The 25,536-nt window shown below is 43.1% G+C and overlaps 1 protein-coding gene across 3 annotated transcripts in view; it reads right to left on the minus strand.

Moving 5' to 3' along the window:
- SCRG1 (stimulator of chondrogenesis 1) overlaps window positions 1-25,536 on the minus strand; it is a 124,799-nt gene that overhangs the window by 5,606 nt on the left and 93,657 nt on the right. The window contains exon 1 of one of the 3 annotated variants that reach the window (XM_075930211.1): window positions 7,677-7,955. The exons of the other annotated variants lie outside the window; for them this stretch is intronic. The gene's annotated coding sequence lies outside the window, so the exon portion shown is untranslated. Of the gene's footprint in view, window positions 1-7,676; window positions 7,956-25,536 lie in introns of those variants that run through there. 3 annotated transcript variants of the gene reach the window in all.

The raw sequence follows: 25,536 nt of genomic DNA on the forward strand, positions 1-25,536 counted from the left end.
TGAACCCCATCTTGTTCCCCCCCCCCCCCCCCCCCCCCCAGAGAGCAAGAGAAAGGCAGTCAGCCTTTGATGCCCTGGGAATGCAGGTGTGCTGCCCGTCCCTGACTCTACCATAAACAGAAACCAGACAGTAAATGGGCTAGCTGACAACTGGGAGGCCTCCCGTCGCCCTGATGGCTAGTACCAGTAATTGACATGCCTGCACTGTCCCAGGAGAGGAATCTTCGCCCATCACATACCAGAGGTGCCCATTGTCTGCATTTTCCCAGGTGTGAATTATGCTTTGCACCCTTCGTGGGAAACTTGGCATTCAAAGCCATTTTTCCTAATTGGCCACTTGAGACCAGGAAGAAGCCTACGTGACCTAAAGGGTATAAAGGGGGGGGGGTTAGTAGCCCACCCCATCTGAGCTCCAATCACCTACACCTGCTGGCAGGTATTGATTGTCTCCCAAGGTCCATGGGATGCCCATCCTCGCCCTACTTCTTCCCAAGGGATTGCGAGAAAGACGCTGTCCACGCCAAGTCTGGAACACAGGGGTGAGAATTGTACCTGCAATGTTTCTTTATGTGTACACTTTAATTGTCACTCTGTTATAAGTTTAGTTACTTTATTATAGTTTCTTAAGTCAAACTGCTTCATTTCTATTGTAAACTGCCTTTGGTAAGGTGATTTGGGGTATGTCTACACTACCCCACTAGTTCGAACTAGGAGGATAATGTAGGCATACCGCACTTGCAAATGAAGCCCGGGATTTGAATTTCCCGGGCTTCATTTGCATAAATCGGGCGCTGCCATTTTTAAATCCCGGCTAGTTCGAACCCCGTGCCGCGCGGCTACACGGGGCACGGAGTAGCTAGTTCGGATTAGGCTTCCTAATCCGAACTAGCTGTACTCCTCATTCCATGAGGAGTACAGCTAGTTCGGATTAGAAGTCTAATACGAACTAGTTACTCCGTGCCCCGTGTAGCCACGTGGCATGGGGTTCGAACTAGCCGGGATTTAAAAATGGCGGCGCCCGGCTTATGCAAATGAAGCCCGGGAAATTCAAATCCCGGGCTTCATTTGCAAGTGCGGTATGCCTACATTATCCTCCTAGTTCGAATTAGGAGGGTAGTGTAGACATACCCTTAGCTATAAACTTTGGAAAGAAGTGGGTGCCCTCATTCACTTATAAATATATATATATATATTGAACCAAGTTTCTTTTATTTTCTTTTCCTCTTTCTTTCTCCTATAAACCAGTGCATGTCAAGCTTCTGACTTGAACCCGTGCTGCTGTACCCGAACTGAACACAAACAAAAGAACTTCAGCCGGTCAAAGGGACAGGTATAGAAAGAGCTTGGGCGTTTTTGGATTGTGTCACTCCCAGGTGACAGATCCGTTGGGGCATCTCTCAGTCTTTCCCAGACTGCCCTCTGCGAAGGGATCCTGTATCCTAGCAGCTAAAATCTGAGGTGTAATAAGTTCTTCCTATAAACTCGGGGCGTCTGAGAGCCTGTTGGCTGCCCTCTGCTACGGGACCCTGGTCCTAGCACTAAAGTCACAGACGTTAAACTCTTTTTCGGGGTGCCCTCCAGCCTCCTAGGCTGCCCACTGTGACGAGACCTTGCATTTCAGCAGTTGAAGACTTGGGTGTAACACACTGCACTGACCATCGGCTAACACCCCTGCAGCCCAACACCTTCTTGCCTCATGACTCCACCATGCCCTCACCCAGCACCCCTTTCCCCCACTCCACCCCCACACTCCCCAGAGTGAGGCTGCCCTCCTCAGAAGCATGGTTGTTACTGCTGCACAGGCAATAGGAGCAGCCAGTGGTGGCATGCGTGCTCCCTTCTCCTTCATGCCCCCTCTCTCCCAAAGCACATCTTGTGCCCCCAAGGGTACAGGGGGGAGTGTAGAGCCCCCGCCGGACAACCATTACTCAGGGCAGGAGGAAGAAGTGAAGTGCCTCCTGCTCTGCCTCTGCAGCTCCAGCGCTGCTACCAACAAAAGTGGTCTCACAGGCCGGGAGAGGAGGAAGCACAGAGCCCTGGCCGGCCACCATTACCAAGGGAGGAGGAGAGAGAGAGGTGCCTCCCGCTCTGCCTCCTCCTGCCGTTATCTCAGCCAACATGGCTGCTGGAGCTGAGCCACTGCGAACAGCCTGCTTGAGCTCCAGCAGCTGCCGTGGCCCAGCAGCCAGCACGTCGTGGACCGGCAGCTGTCTATGGACCAGAGGTTCGGAACCATTGATTTAGTCAAGCTACAGATTTCTGGATATGAACAGGTTTTACTTTTCAAGGCCATGTCTACACTTGGCAATTATTTCAAATTTTCTAAGTTCGACTTCTGGGCACCTGATTTTACAAATTCGAAGTTCCGTGTCCTCACTACAAGAAGAATCTAATCGACAGTCTGAGGCAGCATGTCCAAATTAACAAAGCTTGCCTTGGACTCAGAGCCTCAGGAAGCACTCTGGGGAGCTGCGGGAGGCTTCCTGGAGGCCAATTAGTTTGAATTAGCGGCACCGGAGCATCTATACTAACGTTATTTCAGACTTATAAGTTCAGGAATAGTGTTACTCCTTGTGAAAAGCAAGACTACAGAGTTCAAATTCGGCGGCCACTTATTCCAGAATAATGGGCTTAATAGTGTAGACGCATCACTTAGAAAATTGACTCTGGGGGCTAGTTTCGGACTAAGGACCTAGTATAGACCAGGTCCAAGAAAGTGAAGGACCAAACATAGCAGAGCAATTGTAGACCCTTCATGCACTAACAAACAGTGCATCTCTGTCCTGACTTCCAACATTGCCTGGTCTAATACAGCACTTCCATTGAACAGATACCCTAGAACATATCATACAGAGGGACTCAGAGAAAAGCATCCAACCTGCATTCATTTGTAATTTAGGCCAGGATTCAAGCTGTGAGCAGCAGAATATTGAAGAGTGGAGAGACAATGTTTGTTTATATTTTTTCAGTTTAGTATAAAGATTCCAATCTCTAGATTTAAAGAGCGGTTCTACTCTGATAACTGACCCAGGAAATTTTACATTTTCTCACTCAGCAGATTGAATCTTGTATGTACTCCTCTTTATACCTGCTTTATAGTTAAATAGGATGTAGTTGCTTTTTGGTCTTAACACTGTAGACTCAGCTAAGAGACAACAAGCTGGATTATAGTCTTTCTTGTGTAGCTGGAGAACTGAATAGCATAATCTGAAGACTGTGAGACAAATGAGGATACAAGCTGGCCTCTAGAACATTTATAATGTATGATGATAGATGACCAAGGAAAATCCATTTTGACTCTCAGGTTGAGGTTTAGAGCTCAGGTTCATAGCTGGGAGAGGGAGGAAGAGTCTTTTGTAAACAAGCATGCTTGATAGGGAAATCACTCAGACATATAATCCAGTCATGCCACTTTTTACAGTCACTTTGAGAGAAGGACCATATGTTAAAACAAAAAACCTTGTCAGACACACCTACATCTTTACCACATTCTCGATTCAATTAATTTTCATAGACAATTACATTGCTGTTTTCACCCTGCTCCTCTTTCATTCATTCATCCATTTTGACAAATTATCTGCACAAAACATAAGAAATTTAACTGCCTAAGAAAATCAGTTTCTGGAGACTTGAGCCCACTTAGAAAAAATTGTAACATTATAGGGTAAAAACTATAACTACACATAATAGGTATTTTGTTAGTCTTGTCTTTTAAGAAAATTACATACTTCTGCTAATAATAAGTACAAAAATAGTTTTAAAGTTCTGCATGTTTTATGAAGGGTACACAAACTTAAAAATAAAAGCAAACTTTTATTTTTTTGTTACAAAAACTAAATTAAATTAACTATTTTTCTAGTTTACATGAGATTTTGCATGCACATTTATCTTAATAGTTGTGGTGGGGCGACTGCCCCACACTGGCTGGAAGGCGTTAAAGCAGGCTGGAAGGGGGCCTGCACAGAGCCCTGGCCAACTGGGAAAGGGCTTGGAAAAAGCCAGTAAGAGGGCAGCTTGCTGGGGCAGCTCTGTATATAAGGAGCTGCCCAGCAGAACAAGGCAGTTGGGTCCTAAATAGAAAGGATGTAGGATCAGTACTCAGTGAAGGAGAGGCAGCGTCAATAGAGCAGTGCAGGGCATGCTCAGGGGAGCTAGAGGTGAAGGTTATTGTCTGATACTTGCCAGTCTTCAGGCCTTGATCCAAGAGCCAAGGAGTGCAATGGTCATAGGAGAAGTGGTCCAGGGTAGGAGAGGCTGGATAAGGCTGCTGCCAAAGGGTTCCTGGGCCAGAACCCAGAGTAGTGGGCAGGCTTGGGTCTCCCCATACGCCACACTGTGCCATCAAGAGCAGTGGTCTGTACAGACTTGGGCTTACCGCTGAGGCAGAGGGGCTAGACTTGGGAGGCACATTTAGCCACAGGGGCAAGTGAAACAGAGGACTGCTGATACCCCCAGAAGGGAGTGAGAGACCCTTGTAGTAGGCACTGCCACAGGGCAATGTCCCAAAGAGAGTCTGGAGTGTGACATGGGTCTGGAGTGTGAGTGTGGAGTGAGCACAGGGGAGACACCAGCCAGAAGGCGGTGCCCTGCTGAAAACAGAACTAATTCCCTGGAGCTACCGGCTAGAGATGCCATAATGGTGAGTCCTTCCCTGTGACAGTAGCCCACTTAATTATTCTTTTAATTTATAAAATGTGCCTATTAGGCATCAGGGATCATATATAATATTTAAAAGATTGTACTGTTTATTCTAGCCAATGTGCCAAATAATATTCCCTTTTCCTTAAAATAATGTAAACATTAACCCAACTTTCCCTGAAGCTGGATTTGGAACTCAAGTGTGGTCTATGCTTGTAGGGTAGTTTTTATTCTAAATCAGATTTCTCAGGACTAAATAGTGCATAAGTGCATCCTGCTCAAATGAGTTTACAGTCTAAGGAGGACAGGTTTGGGCACATTCTGCCCTGGTTAACAAGAATAGCAGTCTCAAAGTAGAACAAGTGGGGGGTTTTTAAATTGAATTTAAATGTTTCATAGAAGAAAAAAATGTTAAGTTGTGATATTGCATGGTACTACACTGAAAAAAATGTGGGACCTGATTTTCAGAGATGGCCTCTTTTTCCCCCCATTTCCAGCATAAATAGTTGTGCCATAGTTTGAATCTGCTATAAATTGCAGGCACCAATATTAGTTCTGTAACTATTAAAGTACTTGTGTCTGTAAGTCAGGTAGATAACTCTGCTATTGTTGTGCCTGTATTTCATTCATTCATTCATCTCTTGGTCAACTATAAAAAGAATACTGGACTAGAGGGCACAGGCATGGCACCACAATTCATTTATTTATCTTATAACTTGTCTGTGTCTAATATTCAAAAACATGTAGCCATTGTTTCTCTTGCTCTGAGGCATGTCCTCTTTGAATGCTATTTGTTTTCATAGATACTAATTTTCATGAAACTTTTAATCAAAGAGCTTCCTTCAAAAGGTTTGCCCTTGAAGAGATGTTATTTTCAGATGGAAGACTGCTGAGGGGAGTGTCCAAGTTCATGAAGGATACAGCTTTGTCAATACAGCATTCCACCGTGTGGAGATAAGGGAAGAGATGGAAGTGGCTTGGCTTGGCAGAATTTCTATACAGTGCAACATATAGAATACCCTTTTTACTCACAATCTACTACTATGAGCTCTTTCCTTAGTTTGTAAAATCAGTATTGTTAAGGTACCTACAAAGGTGGACAGTTGCATGGGTGAAGAAGAGCTTGTGGGGTTTATGCATTTTGCAAAATATAGATACTCAAACTTTCTCTGTCATCACCAAAAGCAGATAAAATTGCATTGACACCTATCTTGTGAAATCTGATGAATAAACGTCACTCAGATGACTTGAACAATTATTAGTAAGTATCCTTTTTTTCTGTGACATGCTTGTTTCCTGCCTCTTTAAAAGGCACCAAGCTCCAAAAAGATTGAGTCTCCAATTCCAACAGGAATAAGATCTTTTGAAAATATTTGATGCAAACTGCCCACATTTGCATAGGTCCTTTTTGATAAAATGCTCCATTGATGGCATTTAACATGACATTGGTGGAAGAAGTTGAGACAAGGAAACAATTTCAAAGTCACAAAACTTGAGCTTTTTATTATTGGAAAATAGACATTTTGGGGGGAAGATACCTTGATGAGTGAGGAATCATTGCTAAAGTTAACAGTGAAGTTCCTAAATTTCTGTTTTTCCAGGCAACTTGGCATGCATGTTCTTTGGAATAGCTTGATCCACAGGGAGATTTTTTAAAAAATTCTCTGCCTCGATGGCCAAAACAAACAGAGCTGTGTTTCTTGAGGATATATTAATACTGCTGGAAGTCCCAAGCAAGCAGCTGCTGTCAGTAATGAGCACTAGTGGTATGGGTAGGCAATAGAAATTTTAAAAAAAGTGTGAGGTGAATGAAACTAAAAATGTAATGCAATATCTTTTCCTTTAAATTGGTTATCTGGACTCTCATATTTGGAAACAACTGTGTAATCTGTATATATACTGAACTTTAAATGTACACATTTATAGTTGGATATTAAGCATTCTACAGCATCTCTAGCTGATTGATCTCACAATAAAAGATATTTTATTGTAACTGGTTCTCTGCCGTCTTATGACCACATCCACATGTGAAGTATCTACATACCCTTTACAGTCAGATAGGAGGGATAGCGGACATTAAGACCAATCAATTAAGTTAAAGTGCAATAAGTTTTATTACTATGCAGATAATGTATTAGCTTCACAATTGGTGTATAGTTAGTTCAAGAGTTAAAAGTAACGCTGTTAGCAATACCATTCTAAATACAAACTTCCTTCACATCAGTCATCTGTCCTCTTTAGTACAAAAGACTGAGCTGATATTTACTGGAAAAACTAAAAAAACAGCTAATAGTCTAGCAGCATCTGAAAGACAAACAAGCCATGTAAATGGTATCGTGGGCTTTCGTGGGCATTCTCCACTTTCAGGCTAACAACTTGTTAGATGCAGCCATAAGAAATGATTAAATGACATCTGAAAAATTGTGAATCCCTTTGTATATGATATGTGTGAGGCTTAGAGTTCAGTTTGAATAAGCATTTCTCAAAATTAAATACACAAAAGAAAAACCCGAATTATTTTGCCTGAACAGCCAATATATTGTGAACCATGGTAAGGCAGCAGCTACTCCACTGAGGATGAATTCAGTGAATTACTTCTTTGTAAAACCCATCAATACCGTGCTTCTTTCCAGGAACTGAGTTTTCATTAAGACCCATTTAGTTTCCTTAAAGACAGCAGCTCATTGTGAAATCTCTTCTCTTCACATCCACCAGTTTTTGCAATAATATTGAATGCATGAAAATAGTGAGTGAGGGTGGATAACTTACTACAAACTGTGGTAACATCCAACTTTATAAAGAAGAGTAACATGTTAAAAATAGTTTTTCTTCAGCTGAAATAATTTCAAATGGATTTATTTCTTCACATCTGTCCTATAAAGCATCATTTCTTTGCTCACAGTGAATGTCAGCCTTCCCAAAGTGAATGTCAGCCTCCCACACATGACATTCATCACATGTAATTTGTCTAGCTTTGCATCCTGTAACTAGCATGAGGGGAACAAATAAATGAGGATAATTGCAGGAGCAGGACATACCTTTCTCTCTTGTGTCTCTCGCCCTCTCTTTCTTGGCAGCTGTGTCTTTGCAAGTTGAGAATTGCAAGTTGAGAGTTGGAGATGAGGAGAAGGAGGGCTGAAGGGAGATGCTGTACAAATACCTCTTTGTCTGCCCTGGATCCTGTCTGCGAGTGACAGTCTTTCGTCCAGCCAGTGCTAGGGGGTGGGCTTCGAAAACTACCTCTCGGCTAACTCCAAACCAGATGAGAAAGAAATGAACAGCTTCTTTCCAGCAGAAAACAACTAGTCCATACAGGATTCAAGGATAAGCCTTCTCAGGGAGTAAAATACCTGCAGGAAAAAAAATACTCCTTGGAAAGATTTTTTTTCCTCTCTGAAGTATGATTGGAAAAACATTGAGTGGGAGGTGGGAGTGAAGGAACCAGTAAAAACTGCTAGGATCATCTGGATTGATAGAGAATAGTTTAGTAAACAAATGCATGGTCTTAGCACACTTTCTTGTTGCCTTTTTCTCTTGCTTCTCTTATTGCATCATAAAAATACCTCTGGGAGAAATTTCATGAACCAAACTGATGAAGCCAGAAGACTCAGCAATAGAAACCTATGCAATGTTCAGTGAAATAGCTAGGCCATTCTTTGACTTGAGGATTCTCTTTGTTCTTCTGAAATCGAACTGAGAAATGTGGTAATTATTTTAACTGGATTTCTGGTAATAGTGCCATGTCTTCATTGTATTGAGTTCATTACTGGCAAAATATTTAATCGTTGTAATGGTGAAACAACTACTTTGTCAGCCAGTATTTCAGAATAGCATATTGTGAAATAGTGCAATGGTGCCCTTAAAACACTTTAATTCAGACCTTCAGAAGAGTATTTAATTTAAATGGAAAGAGGTTAACATACCAGTTTGTTATCCTCTAATTATTTAGGGGATAGACTCTTGAGCTTTACATCAAGATCCTGTATTCTAGTCTCAAAATCAGCCAATATAAGCATGTTGGCTTTCTTTTGTGGTTTTATCAGATCTAAACACTGTAATTTTGGACTCTCCCAGTTGTTTGACAGTGGGTGTTCAGCTTAGGGTAGGTAAGCGGGAATTGATGCTTATAGGCAGGTAGCGTGTGCCTTCTGATATAGGTGTCTATATCACCTTAGCCATTTCATGTGTTAGTCTTGGAGTAATTTTAGCTCCATTGCTGGTTTTTAGCTTTAGTTGTTTGTGGGTTTTCCTCATCTAATACTAGCCCAGAGGTTGCAACGTTTATTTTCTTTTCTGATGAGGTGCTCACCACAGTGATCCATGCCTCAAAACTAGATTACTATAACATATTCTATTTGAGGCTGCCCTTGCAGAGCACTGGTGGCTTCAGCAAAATGCGGTGAGATGTTATGGGCCTGACTCTCCCTTAACATTGCTATAAATCAACAGGAATGCCACTGAAGGGATTGGGTTACATAGAAATAACACTAAAATGAGAAGAAAATAATATCTTGCATGTGCTCATAATGCCATTGTTGCATACTGATTTACCTATTCCCATCTATCTGCAGGTAGACTTCTTTTGTTAGGAATGGTTACATTTCCCCATGTGCTGTACTAAGAAATAATGTACCAGGACTTTTTTGCTCTTAGTTTCTGGCGTTCAGCTCTCTGATACTGGTAGCAATCTGCTCTCAAAGGAGGACTCAAATTTCTGGAACATTCCCCCACAAGGAGCATAGGTTTGATAAATCACAAGAAACCTGTTCAAGTCTTTGGAGGACTGCTAGTTTATTTTGTAAGTAAGGTGTTGGTAGACATGTTGGTTCATATAGCACCCAGGACTGTGTTACCTTGTTACCTTCCTGTCTCCAGATCAAAGTTATTTTTCCCCCCCTTGTTGTAGCTAGGAGTCAGTTAATACCCTCAGCCTTTCAAGCACTCCTGACTGGACTATGCCAGGCCTAAAGTTGCCTTGTAGGTTAAGGAAGATGCATGCCAGTCTCTCAGCCCCCATGAGTTGTTTCCCTGTAATATCCTCCCCTGGCATTGGCTATTAACAGAAATTTCAGAACCTCTGCACCTCAAAGTGCAGGGTAGCTCTGTTCATCAGTTTTTGCCCTAAATCACTAAGTGCTTCTGATTAATCAAAGTAGGACTGTGTAAGAAAGAATCAATAAAGATTTAACTAGAAATGAGAGAGTGGTGGAAACAAATGGTTATAACATACAAGTACAACAACATCCTAAAATGCAAACCTGGGATTATGCTTATCAATAAAGCATATTGACTTTTCTATCCAATAAAGTAGATTTCCCCCCTCCCCCCTCCAAGTTACAGTATGTTGCAGAGCTGGCTGGCTGATTTGTTATGAACCAGGATCCAAACATTCATGAAATCACTTCCATTCTACAAAGAGTTTTCCTCAATGAATGGAAAAAGAGTGCTTCACTGACTGCTGTCATATACTGAAAACAGCCTTTTGTTTCTATTCTGTGACAGGGCAAGCCCCCATTTTGTTATAATGTTTCTTTTTTACCTTAAAGTAATTTGATAGTTTGCAGTTGTCAGTCATGGTTTTCTACCAAAAGGCTTGAGATGCAGGCTAAACAGGATGGGGCAACAACTGCCCCCCTCCCCAAATACCAAGTCATTCCCCCTGCCTAAATGGATATTAGCCCTTGGTAACCAATTTCTATTCCAAATCCATAAAGCTTACTTTCAATATAAATTACATTATTCCTTATATTTACTTGTCTGAATAACATTCAAAGATTATGAATATTGGCAAGTTATGAGCTTTCTGCAGATACATTACATGTTCTTCTTTATGGATACATATCCTGCAGGACATATTTGGTACAGAGAATTTGTCTGGTCTGAGGTGAGTTAGGTTTTCAAAAAATAGGAGACTCGTAGCCAAAAACCGCTGTATCGTTGTAGCGTTATGAATGGTGAAGAGGAAAGCAAGTTCTGATATAGCTACCAAGACTTGTGCAGCTCCATGTGTGACATTACCTGTCATTGGGAAATGGTCGCTTATTACCCTTCAGAGTGCCTCACAGCAGTGAGGTGTGGGTGGTAGAACCTCAGCCCTCAGCAGCTTAGGGAGCTGAGGAAATCAAGGGTTCTGGAAAAGCCAGTTGGGAGCACAGTATTGGAGGGAGCCAGGGAAAACTGTGGGGGAGGGAACCTGAGGCTTTTGTTTGGGAGGGGCTGGAGAGCAGGCAGCTTTTCAGAGAGTGAGGTATTAGCGGGCAGCAAAAAGACTGGAAGATTGTTGGGGGCAGAGTGAGGCAGGGAACAGTAACCCCATGTCTGTCCCTATTTCTAGGGATGTCCTTAGGATTTATGGGGCCCTATGCAGTACTATGAAACTAGGGCTCTTCATCACGACTAGAGATGTCGATGTATAGTTGACTATATGATTAACCAATAAGCTAGGCTTATCAGTTAATCTTGTCCACTACATGCATTTCCTGCCCCCTTGCTATCTCTGTATCAGAGGCAGCGGGGGGTGGGGGTAGAGGTAGGGAGTGGAGGGGGGTAGCAGGAGCCAGTGCTGAGGGAACCAGCTTAAAGCCAGTTCTCCCCAGCACCAGCTCCGTGGTGTTGCCTGCCTACCCCTTGTGCTGCTGCCTCTAGCAGAGGAAGCAATGGGGAGCAGGGCAAGGGAGGCTGCTGCAAAATAGCCTCTGCCCACAGCAGACCCAAACGTCCTCTGGACAGAAGCTGCTCTGCATCCCATGGAGTAGCCTCTGTCCGCGGTGAGCTTGGGCCCGTCACAAGCATGACCCATAGATTGGGAAACCCTGGGCTAGTCATTCCTGCTCTAATTTACTATAATTTGGCTTTGTTGGCAGTAGTGACCTACAGCTTAGTCCTACAGGCTAACCATTTTGTTACAATACTGTTCCAATTTCCATTCACTAGAAAAACACTGGATAATTACTGATGCTTTAACATCTCAGTATTTTAGGACTGGATAGTGAATCATTACCATCTGGAGCTGTTGAAAGCATTTTGCTGTTGAGTTTCCTGACACCATCTAGCTTCCATAAGAGATGGAACAGATATTTGGAGAGAAAATTAACCAATCCCCCAAAGTGGTATATGTTTTAGAAACTTCATGGACAAGGCATGTCTCAAACTGTTCAAACTAGGTCAAACTAGGCATCTTGCAGATGATAGGCACAGTCTCACTTTTTTCTCATTCAGTTTTGAGTGGGTGTGTTATGGTCTGTGGCCTGTGTTGTACAGGAGGTCAGACTAGATGATCATGACAGTATTTTCTGGCATTGAAGTCTGAGATTCATTCAGTATGTTCTACAGGTTGAATCTCTCTAATCTGGCACTCATTGGTCCAGCAACATCCATGATTGGCATGATTTTAGTTACCGTATTTTCCGGCGTATAGGGCGACTGGGCGTATAAGACGACCCCCTATCTTTTTAATTAAAAGATAGGGTTTCATCTTATACCCCAGCGCCCCTCCGCCTCCTTTGCTCCCGGTGTCCCTGGTCTGCTGGAGATGGTCCCCAGCAGACCAGAGGCACCGGGAGCAAAGCCGCCAGGAGCGCCTGGGCGCCTGGGCTCCCGGGCTCCCCCCCCCCCCCCCGCCGGAGCCCCTCCGCGGCTTTGAAAGCCTCGGGGGAAGCCGGCGGCGGGGCATCCCAGGCGCGCATGGGCTGCCCCCCCGCCGGAGCCCCTCCGCGGCTTTGAAAGCCTCGGGGGAAGCCGGCGGCGGGGCATTCCAGGCGCGCATGGGCTGCCCCCCCTCTGGAGCCCCTCCACGGCGGCGCGGAGGGGCTCCGGAGGGGGGGCAGCCCATGCGCGCCTGGGATGCCCCGCCGCCGGCTTCCCCCGAGGCTTTCAAAGCCGCGGAGGGTCTCCGGCGGGCGGGCAGCCCATGCGCGCCTGGGATGCCCCGCCGCCGGCTTCCCCCGAGGCTTTCAAAGCCGCGGAGGGGCTCCGGCGGGCGGGCAGCCCATGCGCGCCTGGGATGCCCCGCCGCCGGCTTCCCCCGAGGCTTTCAAAGCCGCGGAGGGGCTCCGGCGGGCGGGCAGCCCATGCGCGCCTGGGATGCCCCGCCGCCGGCTTCCCCCGAGGCTTTCAAAGCCGCGGAGGGGCTCCGGCGGCGGGGCATCCGGCGTACAAGACGACCCCCGATTTTTGGGGGATGTTTTTTAACTTCAGAGGTCGTCTTGTACGCCGGAATATACGGTAGCTGGGTGTTCACTTATCATGAATGTGACCAAATTTCCTGCAGTCCCATGAAGTTTGTTTACAGCCTACAGTTCTGTCTCTCGGTGTTCCGTGCTGTTATTAAGCTCTAATTTACCCCTAAATGTCGTCTTAGGTTATGTCTAGATTACAAAGATAAAAATGGATAAAGAAACGCACTTTTGCGTATTTTTTTTCTGATTTACTTCTGAAAGAATCTTTTCCAAAACTTGACACGTCTGCATGGGGCCAAATTTCAGAAAACAAACCCTCCTTTGGAACATCCCTTCTTCCTCGTAAAATAAGGTTTACAGGGATGCCAACAAAATGTGTCTATTTTTCTGACATTTTTTTCGGAAAATAGGATGCATTCTTTGGACGTGGCAGAGCTTTTCCAGGATACCAAAGGTATCCCGGAAAAGCACTGCAGCCTAGATGTACCCTAACAGCCCAGTAAGCAGTAGAAGTGTAGGTAAGGCTATAGGCAATACTGACCTCCCATGGTCTGGCAAATTCTCTGGTTTGGCACCGGTCAGATCCCAAGGGTGCCGGACTAGAGAGGTTCAACTTGTACTACAAAATGTAAAATTTCAACTGCAATCAACCCCTGCAAATACCTTTAGCATTTCCTGTTATAATTTGATCTAAGAGTGGATAAAACCTAAATAGTAAATGGCAGTCACCAATACCTGCCCAAAAGACTCCAGAAAGTCATCAAATATCTTCTTTCTTCAGCAGGTTTACCTGCAAGAAACTATTCTTGGTATGTAAAAAGGTCTTTGTCTGTGTGAATCTTGACAATCTCTTGAACTGTAGGTAAAGGATGATGAGATTATTTTAGAGCTCTGTTGATGTGCTGAGTTTGCTGTGGTTTTTTTTTTAAATAGCTAACATATTGTTGATCAATTGCATACATTTCTTTGACAACATTGTGAAGATGGGAATCAATCTGTTTTTAAATTCTTTCTTCAAAGGAATTGTCACTTTGCTTTATGCCTGTTTTCTCGGTTTCAGGGTTAACTTTCACATGATAATCTCCAGGAAGATCTTGTATATGCATCTATCTCTCTCAAATAAAACTACTCTTGTAATAGCATTTGCATTCTGGTTCCCAGGATTGCTCCCACTGGTGAAACTGAATTAGTTTTAGCAATGGTAGAAAACTAAATTTTCTTCTTTTGGTGATTGGAGTGATTGAACCTTTCCTGATTGTGCTGATGCACTGGGAACACTGAAATCTTTGCAGCTAGGATGTGGGGGTTCTGGAGGCCTGCCTCCTGTACATTGCTAGCAGTGACAGACCAGAAAGCCACAGAATACAACGTTCAAAAAAGGCACAAGCCAGTACTAATCCCATCTGTGGACATATTGGAAAAGTGACAATTGCACTCTGTGCCCTTGGCTTTGGATGAAACATGCTAAAAAGTAATCATCTGAGCTCTATTCAGCAACTTGAACTTCAAATTGCATTGAACTGCTGACAGGTTGGTAACTTGCCACATTAAATTATACACTTCATAATTAATTTACCCAGCATTAAATGGTTTTTGTTTAAGACAAGTCTATGTACTCCAGGTAACTTATTTGACATACATCTGATGAAGTGGGTCTCTGCTCACGAAATCTTATGCTCCAATATATCTATTAGTCTATAAGGTGCCACAGGACTCCTCGTTGTTCTTGCAGATTCAGACTAACATGGCTAGCCCTCTGATACTTATTTGAAACTTTCTTTTATAATCAAATAAATGAATTCAGGCAGCTTTAATTAAAGTATAAAGCTTCTGCTTTTGGTAATAGCCCTTGAAAAGAATCTCATACCTTTGTTTTTGTTTATGAACTGTGTAGCAGAAATAATTCAGTTACAGAAAGTAATTAACATAGCTAAGAAGATTTTTAGATATAAAAGATTGTTTTGTTTTAGATATTTGTAATACTAACTAAAATCTGCCTCCAAACCATATAATGGTTATACAAAAGTGCTGGCATTTTAAGTACCTACTGTATTATTGGTTATAACTATCAGTACACATGTATGTTCCTTCATCCCTTAATCATTATATATACCTTTTAGAAAGATAAGTTTACTTCTAAATTAAAAACAATAATCCAAGGACACTGTAATATTCTTTAAACTATAAACCCAGTAGAACAAATTCACATTATAACATATTCTATGTAAACATGGGCATATCAATGTTCACATGGCATACAAGAACTTGATTTTTCAAACTCTTATTTACATTAATAATCTTTTGAGTAGTCTTCTTTTACAGTGGGACTATTTAAGTGAGTTACATTTTACAGGGTTATGTCTAAGATTAATAGTCAATCCTGGAGAACACCGAATCTGTGATTTTATGTGACCTCTGTAACTTCAGCCCCAGTCAGAGGTGATCAGGCTTCTGCCATTTATTGTTTATTTCCCATGTCTCGTTTGTGATTTTTTTAACTAAAAATACCTGTGCCAAAATTTTAGCCTTAATCAAGCCCTTTATCAGTATGTTGTGGTCCAACGGCCTAGTCCTGCAATCCTTATGCATTTGAGTTGTTTCCATGGATACAGGTAGGAGAAAGGAGAGTGGAATTTGGCTCTGAACAGGATAGGGTCGCATATAGCAGGCAAGATTTCATTTATGAATGGTTCTACATAAACAGCCTTTCAAGAAATTGCACTACCCAATTTTTGTTTCACTCCAAAATTGGGGAAAGAAAACCTACTACATATGACATTCACTGAGTCCTCAGGTTCTGTCATGTAGGACAAAGGAATTCGGGACTACAGTCTCATCCTTTGTTATAACAAAATTAAGGTTCCCCAAAAGATTGCTGCATACATGGAATCACACTAAATGGAAGGCATTGATTGCCAGGTATATTGTACTACCAAAACTGTGCAAACTCTAAGGACGGGTAGAATTAAAGCATTGCCAGACTTGTTCCACTGAACTGTAGTCACACTATTGCATCAAAAAATAGTCATTTAAATAGCCAGACTTCGCTGGATGATGCTTTCAGTTGCAGAATGCTGTGATCAGTGTCAAAACACATATTTCATTTTCCTTAGTAAATTTTATTTAAATGTTTATTTCCCCATGTGATGGGGTGTACGAGCCCCACGCTGGGGAAGGTAGGCCTAACCAGGTTCACCTGGCTAAAGGTGTCCTGCCCCTGCAATCCTGCTGGGTATGCTCAGACTGCAGCCCAGGTATAAAGGCCCAGAGAGAGGCTCAGTGTGGGCTGGCTGCTGAGGAGGAAGGAGGTACTGCCCAAGCTCCTGGAGCCAATGGGACTGTATCTGGGGATCAGCCTGCAAGACACACAGACATACTGCTAAGGTTCTGGAAGAGTCTAGTGGACACTGTAGCCCAGGGTGGGAGATTGTATCCTGAGGTTCTCAGCGTGTTGCAGTGTGACTCCCTGCTGAGAGAGAAGTGGACCATGCCACTGCTAATAGGGCCCTGGGCTGGGACCTGGTGGAGTAGGGTGGGCCTGGGTCCCCCTACCTCCTCCTCAATCCCCAACCTGTGGGGTCTGCACTTGCTGCTACAGAGTCTGGCTACTAGACTGCTCTGCCCCAGCGAGAACAGTATTTGCTATTGACTCCGGCTGCTAGGCTGCACTGCCCCAGTGTAGAGATGTTAAATTATTATTAATCAGCTAATTGAGTAGTTGATGGAATTTTCATTGATTACTTGATTAGTCAATGAGTGGGGAGTGCTTTCTAGCCCTGCTATGGCTCTGCAGGGCTAGACTATATAATGGAGGGCATGGCTAGACTACATGGCTCTGTCAACGGAGCCATGTAGATTAGGGTTATAGGCAAAGGGAAATGAAGAGGCAATTTAAATAATCGCCGCTTCATTTAAATTAAAATGGCTGCCGCACTGTGCCGATCAGCTGTTTGGTGGCACAGCACTGTAGTCTGGACGCTCCGCGGTCGACATCAAAGGCATTTGTTGACCTCTCCGTTACGCCTTGTGGGATGAGGTTTACTGGGGAGGTCGACAAATGCCTTTGGTGTTGACTGCGGAGAGTCCAGACTACAGAGCTCTGCTGCCAAACAGCTGATCGGCACAGCACGGCAGCCATTTTAATTTAAATGAAGCGGTGATTATGTAAATTGCTGCTTCATTCCCTTTGCCGAGTAAACAAATCTACAGGGCTCCGGCGACGGAGCCTTGTAGTCTAGACGTGCCCTAAATGTAGTAGGAGCCAAGCATGCAGCAACCGGACTATATTTAAACTGCAGAGCCGCAGAGGGGTTAGCTCCCAGTGGTGGTGTGGCTGGTGCTTACTACATTTAAAATGCAGAGCAGCAGCAATCCCAGAGCTGGCGCGAACTGCAACTGTTCAGTCCCAGCTTGTGCCAGCCCCAGAAACTAACCCCACAGTGGCGCTGCATCTTTGCTGGACTCTTACTATATTTAAAATGCAGAACCACATCAGGGTTAGTTCCCGGAGCCTGTATAAGCCAGAACTGAACAGTTATGGTTTGCGCTGGCTCCAGGATGCTGCGGCTTTGCCCAGCCACCTCCCCGCAGAGATGGTGCTGAGGGGGAACCGGCTTTTAAGCCAGCTCCCCCCAGCACTGGCTCCTGCTTTCTTCCCCTTTTTTGATTGGACTACCAGATAAGCACGTGCTTATTGGGTAGTTGACTACTCCCTTACATCCCTACCCCGGAGAGGGGGTGTTTGCTATTGACTCCAGCTGCTAGGCCATGCTACTCCACTGGGAGGGGGGTTTTGTTATTGACTTTGGCTCCTTGTGACTCTGGCCAGTGAGTTGCGCTTACCCTAGCTCAGTGGTTCCCAACCTTTTCCAGATGGGGACCCATTTTGACAATTCAGGAAGAATAGGTGACCCAAGGCAATTAAAAAACTGGGACGGGGGATGGGGGACAGTGCCCTAACTAGCTAATTTTGCACCTGAGGGAAGAATATAAAATTGTGCCCCCTTCTGTTTATATATTCATAATAGTTATTTCATAGAAAAACTGAAAATACATTAATAAAATAATAACACTACATTTATTTGAGTTGCAGAGGGGGAAAGATACTCCTCCCCAAACTGCTCTTCCCCGGCTTAAACCACACTCAGAGGCTGGAGGGGTTGGTGTCACACTCCGGGGCTGGGAGTCTCACAGTCAGGAGTCTGGGAGGCACACTCACTCAGGGGCCCGAGTCTCACACTCAGGGGCTGGGATTCACACTCTGGGGAGTCACACACTCAGGGGCTGGGATTCAGGGCTTGGGGGCACACTCGGGGGCTGGAGGGGGCTGGGAGTCACACACTCAAGGGCTGGGAGTCAGGCCCTGGGGGGCACATTTAGTGTTTTAACCAAACAGTTTCACCCGAATTAATAGGATATTACAACATTTACTAAAATAGCCCCTCTCCTACCCCAGAGCCAGGCACCCCTCCAGCCTCCTGCTGCAACCCAATTCCCCCTCCCTCTGAACATAGTCCCAGCCTCTACCACAGGCCACTGCACCTCCCCCCAGCACAGTCCCTACTGAGTCACTGAAATATTATTCAATTTAATTGATTGATTTAACTGCCTGAAGGTTGTTAAACCAATTGAATACTACTTCAGGTGAATGGCTCCTTAAGACTAAGCCAGCTGCAGAGCTGCCCAGTAGGGGACCTTTTAAAATGTGTGAATGCACCTGGGGAGACACTTGGCAACGTTTTTGAAATGTAACGGCAACCCATATTTGGGTCTGGATCCATAGGTTGGGAAACCCTGCCCTAGTGAGAGGACTGTGGATTTAGAACTGCAGTTGAGTTCCAATATGCCCAGGGTTGGGACGTGGTTGTAAGAACTAAGCATGCGACAGCTCCCCCTGGGAAAGGACGAGTGCATTACTCCATGACACACCATATATAGTTCTTCTCAATGGTTCTTTCCATTTGCTAAGGCCTGAGGTACATGCAGCTTTTGTAACTCATGTAACTATTTCAGTTTCAAACTTAAAAAACAACTAATAGTCTAACAGCACTTTAAAGACTAACAAAACTTATAGCTGGTATCATGAGCTTTCCATGGGTTTTCATGGGTTTAAAGTGGTGCTAGACTATTCGTTGTTTCTTAAGATCCAGTTGCAGACTAACTTGGCAACCCCTCTGAAGCTTTTATTTCAGCTTAACATGTGATTATTTTAATACTGAACTAGACATACAAGTACAGATGAGTTATACAAATAGAAATGTGTATGGCTATGGGAGTAAGCTAATTGCCTATTGTTGGGGGATTGTACTAATTTAATTCTGTCCAGGTCTGCTGACAGCAATTCTGGCCGCAGAGCAGCCAGTGGGCCCCCATGCATGCCCATGCGGTTAGCCTGACATATGGGCAGTGCTGCATCTGCGCTGTCTGGTGCCTAGTGATCTGCTGGAGGGCCAGAGTTTCCACATGCCCGCCCAATGGGGTTGCTAACTGTCTAATTGCATAAATCCAAAAACCCTTGCCCTGTCCCTGCTCTACCCCTTCTCCAAGGCCCCACCACCTGCTGACTCCACCCCTCCCACATTGCTCACTGTCTCCCACTCACTTTCACTAGGTTGGGGTAGGGGATAAAAGGTGCAGGCTCTGGGAGGGACTTAGGGTGAGGGGGTTTGGGAGTGTGCTCTGGGCTGGTGCAGGGAGGGGCCAGAGCTTACCTCAGGTGGCTCCTGAAAGTGATTGGTGCACCCCTCTGGGAGCAGCTCACAGGGTCTCTGCATGCAGCTGTCCGGAGGCACCACTCCTGCAACTCACATTGGCCATAGTTCTTAACCAATGGGAGCTGTGGAGTTGGCTTTTGGGGCAGAGGGGTGGTGCGCAGAGACCCCCTTGAGTTGCAGGGACATGTCAGCTGCTTCCAGGAGTGGTGCAGAGCCTGCCTTAGTCCCATTGCACTGCTGGTGGTGGCAGCCGGGTCCCCTGGTCCCTTTTAAATCACTTGGGGGTCCCTCGGCAATTGCCCCCTTTGCCCTCCCCTTGTCAACACTCCTGTGTATAGCAGTATTGTTAATATGATACTTCTGAGTGTAGGTGTAACCTCTTATACTGGTGCTTGTTCTCTGCTGTCAGTTTTAAGGTTCTTTACAACAGTGCAAAATAGATCTAAAATACTACAGAATTAGAATGATAGAACTTTGTACCAGCTGTTAGCATTGGTTGCATTGTATTAAATGCACACAGCTTGTTAGAAACTTGGGAAGGGACTTTGAACTGTATTTTATAAAACTTTTAATTCCTTTTGTGCTGCTGTTTTAAAGAGACACTCCAGTGAAAGCAGTAACATATCAAGTTCTACATGTATTTGAAAATGGTGAAATGTATAAACCAGTGAAATGGATAATATTTTTTTTTTCGAGCATCAAACCAGTTTATTTGGATAAATGCGCTCCCTCTAGTGGCCAGTTCACATTACTGAAGAAAGGCGAAGACAAAGAATTTTTTAAGCTTAGTGGTTATTTGCAGTTGTATAGAAGTTTGTTGGTTCATGGTGGTATGCCTGCTCAGTTTTAAAAATACTTAATATTTTATGTTGGCATGATATGGAAAAGGTCCTAATTTTTCCCAAATTAAATATAGCATCAATTTTGTTCTATCTGATTTAATAGTATGCACCAAAAAGCCAAGTTAAACAACATAGAGAGAATTTGATTCCCCAGCTTATGACTTCAGAAATTCACATAGGAACTACGTGGGTGGAGGCATAACTTTAATTATCTTGTTTAATTTGACCATTTAACTGGCTAAATGGGTTCTTGTTTAAGAGTATGGGTTTGGGCTTTTTTTTTATTACAGCAGTGCACTGATTAAAGTTACTTTAAATGTAGAGTAATTTGAATTTACAATGTAGCCCCACTATTTTTATATATGACTTTTCCTAATTTGGCTTATTTTAGTAGTTGCTAAATCAGGTGGAAATATTACATTGTGATACTTTCACAGTGTATGTTTAAATATTTTCATTTTATTTGGCTACTATAGATGCTTTAAATAAGTAGGGTTTTTTTTAAATCGATCCCTGTCTTTTGTAGGCAGTTAGTTGCTCTCTTGTTATTTCACCTCTGATTAATGAGCCATATACTGAAGAGTGGAGAAAGTCAGGCCTCTTGTGAAGCCAGGAAGGCTTCCTCAACTGTAAAGGAACATGCGACGTGACCTTGTTTTATCTTATTATATGCACACACAATTCTGAGCACACACAGGTATAAAAGAAAGATGCTGATGCCTCCTTCCCCAAGATAGATATTACAAGCTTTGTGTATGAGTGGCCATAATGAAGTCAATATAAATAATGTCATTTAGTTCATTCTCTCTTCCCAAAATGTTTGGATACATGTGCAAATCTCTGGGTTGTGTCTGCATCAGGGTGTGGCTCTTTTCAAAAGTGTTCAGTGTTGGCCTACCTCTTTTCCAATTGAAATCAATGAGCATTTTACCCTTTTACTTTGATAGCAGCAGAGTTAAGCCAACCCTGAGTGCTTAGAAAAATCTCATCCTACAACTCTATAATCTGGTACCAATTCTACTGGAAATAATTAATTAAGCTGTGTACTTAAATATTTTTACCAGTGCTTAGCAAAAAGGTGACAAGCAGGTACAGCTATGCATTTGTCTGTAAGAAGTATAAATACAGACTTCTGCATTTAACTAAACTTCCACAGACTCTCATTTGACCATTTTTACATTGTAACAATCAGTTAGTCAAACATCCCTACCACTTTCACCAGACGGTATTGACAATGGCAATAGATTGATTAAAACTTCAAGGAGTCCCCTGGCACTTTAAAGACTTGATTTAAACTTGATATCTGGTGCCACCTGGTGTCTGAAAGAAATGGCCAGCCAGAGATGCCAGAAAAAGTGGAGATAAATACTTTTATCTACAAAGATGCTGTGTTTTGCAGATGAAAATTGGCACGACAGAAAAATAATTTGTCACTACATACCTATCAACTATTCATATTTTGACTTGGACAAATGCCTGTGATTTTCTAAATATATTAATATTGTATGGATACAAATAAAGTGTAATCCTGCTAGCAATGAGTTCTGAGCTCCACTGGTTGATGTGATATGAAAAGCTGAGCAGAAAAAACTAAAATGGTAGACATTTCTTTTACCAGAACAGGTTTCATGAGTATGCAGGACAAAGCTGTTCAAGAAAGCATGTTAATTCCTCCCTCCACTCCACTCTCTTATAGCAAAGACAGTCAAATGAGAGATTCTTACCTTCTGATGAGAGTACTGTTTATTACACCTGACCCCATAGAGTTCCTTTTTAAAACTGTAAAGAATAACCAAAAATCAGTTCTCCCTTCATTGGCATGTTTTGGTCTTATTTAGAAGTCGTGGATATAAGATGCCAAGAAATAAAAGATTGACTGTTGGGTAGATGCAGGTAGATCAATGCATATTTAGAGATTCCCTTTATGATAAGGATCACGGCGTAAAATCTTTTGGGTTTTTTTTGCGAACTGTGGTGAAGGTGTAAATGCATGTGTACAACATTATAGCTCAGATTCCTGAAGTACACACCAGATGGATCAGCTATAAAGTTTCTACTTTACTGCATGTTAGCATTTGCTAATTATTAGATGAAGGTTATAGCTGCCAAGCTTTTCTGTGGCTGAAATATACCTTCCAGGAAAAATTGAGGGTGTGGGGGGAGGGGGAAGAAACAACTCTCTAAGCATTATATCAAATTGTATTTTCTCTGATTTGGTTTGTACTTTCTAATTTGTCCTGTCTTGCTTTGAGTTATAAAGTGTGTGAGTTTTAGTGTGAACATGGTTGGACTTAATAAAAAAACATTTTTATAATGACCAGTGATTTCTGGGATATTGTACATGGAATTATGATTAGGAATATATGTAGATCATAAGAGCATAAGAACGGCCATACTGGGTCAGACCAGAGGTCCACCTAGCCCAGTATCCTGTCTGCCGACAGTGGCCAGCACCAGGTGCCCCGTAGAGGGTGGACCGAAGACAATGATCAAGCAATTAGTCTTGTGCCATCCCTCTCCAGCCTCTGACAAACAGAAGCCAGGGACACCAATTCTATCCCCTGGCTAATAGCCTTTTATGGACCTAACCTCCATGAAATTATCTAGCTTCTCTTTAAACTGTTATAGTCCTAGCGTTTACAGCCTCCTCTGGCAAGGAATTCCACAGGTTGACTACACACTGTGTGAAGAACTTTTTTTTATTAGTTTTAAACCTGCTACCCATTAATTTCATTTGGTGTCCTCTAGTTCTTCTATTATAGGAACTAATACATAACTTTTCTTTATCCGCCCTCTCCACACCACACATGATTTTATATACCTGTATCATATCCCCCCTCAGTCTCCGCTTTTCTAAACTGAAGAGTCCCAGTCGCTTTAACCTCTCCTCATGTGAGACCCGTTCCAAACCCCTAATCATTTAGTTGCCCTTTTCTGAACCCTTTCCAAGGCCAAAATATCTTTTTTGAGGTGAGGAGACCACATCTGTTCACAGTATTCAAGATGTGGGCGTACCATAGTTTTATACAGGGGCAGTAAGATATTCTGGGTCTTATTTTCTATCCCTTTCTTAATTCCTAGCATCCTATTTGACTTTTTGACCGCCGCTGCACACTGTGTGGAAGTTTTCAGAGAACTATCCACGATAACTCCAAGATCTCTTTCCTTATTTGTCATAGCCAAATTAGCCCCCATCATACTGTACCTATAGTTGGGGTTATTTTTCCCGACGTGCATTACTTTACAATTATCCACATTAAATTTCATTTGCCATTTTGTTGCCCGATCACTCAGTTTGGTGAGATCTTCTTTGAGTCCCTCAGTCTGCTTCTGTCTTGACTATCCTAAACAGTTTGGTATCATCCACAAACTTTGCCACCTCACTGCTTACCTCTTTCTCCAGATCATTTATGAATAAGTTGAAAAGGATTGGTCCCAGGACTGACCCTTGGAGGACACCATTACTTACCCCTCTCCATTCTGAAAATTTACCATTTATTCCTACCCTTTGTTTCCTGTCTTTTAACCAGTTCTCAATCCAAGAAAGGACCTTCCCTCTTATCCCACGGCCATTTAATTTACACAAGAGCCTTTGGTGAGGGACCTTGTCAAAGGCTTTCTGAAAATCTAAGTATACTATATCTACTGGATCCCCCTTGTCTGCATGTTTGTTAACCCCTTCAAAGAACTCTAATAGATTAGTAAGACATGATTTCCCTTTACAGAAACCATGTTGACTTTTGACCACCAAATTATGTTCTTCTACATGCCTCACAATTTTATTCTTTACTATTGTTTTCGACTAATTTGCCCGGTACTGAAGTTAGGCTTACCGGTCTGTAATTGCCATGATCGCCTCTAGAGCCCTTTTTAAATATTGGTGTCACGTTGGCTACCTTCCAGTCATTAGGTACGGAAGCCGATTTAAAGGATAGGTTACAAACAACAGATAATAGTTCAACAATTTCCCATTTGAGTTCTTTTAGAACCCTTGGATGAATGCCATCTGGTCCTGGAGATTTGTTAACATTAAGTTTTTCTATTTGTTCCAAAACCTCCTCTATTCAGGACAGTTCCTCAGATTCATCACCCACAAAGGACAGTGCAGATTTGAGAATCTCCCCAACGTCCTCAGCCTTGAAGACTGAAGCAAAGAAATAATTTAGTTTCTCCGCAATGGCTTTATCGTCCTTGATTGCTCCTTTTATATCTCGATAATCTAGGGGACCCACAGGTTTTTTAGCAGGCTTCCTGCTTCTAATGTACCTAAACATTTTGTTATTTCTTTTTGAGTTTTTTGGCTAGCTGTTCCTCAATATTTTTTTGCTTTTCTTATTACATTTTTACACTTGATTTGACAGTGTTTATGTTCCTTTCTATTTATCTCACTAGGATTGGACTTCCACTTCTTAAAAGATACCTTTTTGTCCCTCACTGCTTCTTTTACATGGTGGTTAAGCCACAGTGACTCTTTTTTTAGGTCTCTTGCTATGTTTTTTAATTTGGGGTATACATTTAAGTTGGGCCTCTATTATGGTGTCTTTAAAAAGTTTCCATGCAGCTTTCAGGGATTTGGCTCTAGTCATTGTGCCTTTTAATTTCTGTTTAACTAACCTCCTCATTTTTGTGTAATTCCCCCTTTTGAAATTAAATGCCAGGCTGCTGGACTGTTGAGGTGTTCTTCCCACCACAGGAATATTAAATGTTATTATATTATGGTCACTATTCCCAAGCGGTCCTGTAACGGTTATCTCCTGGAGCTGATCCTATGCTCCACTCAGGACTAAATCGAGAATTGCCTCTCCCCTTGTGGGTTCCTGCACCAGCTGCTCTAAGAAGCAGTCATTTAAGCCATTGAAAAATTTTATCTCTGCTTCTCTTCCTCAGGTGACATGTATCCAGTCAATATGAGGATAATTAAAATCCCCCATTATTATAGAGTTCTTTATTTTGGTAGCCTCTCTAATCTCCCTCAGCATTTCAATGTCAGTATTGCTGTTGTGGAGGCAGGAAAAGGGAATAAGAGAATTTGTGTGCAGCCATCTTGGTCTTGTTAACAAGAGAGCAAGAGTCAGGCTAAGTATGTGGCCTGACAATGCGAGATCTGTAATTAGACGCTGCCTTTGCCTCTCGCCTCCATACGGAGATAAGGATAGAATGCTGACT

The sequence above is a fragment of the Pelodiscus sinensis genome, chromosome 5 (genome assembly GCF_049634645.1).
Source record: "Pelodiscus sinensis isolate JC-2024 chromosome 5, ASM4963464v1, whole genome shotgun sequence".
NCBI lineage: Eukaryota > Metazoa > Chordata > Testudines > Trionychidae > Pelodiscus > Pelodiscus sinensis.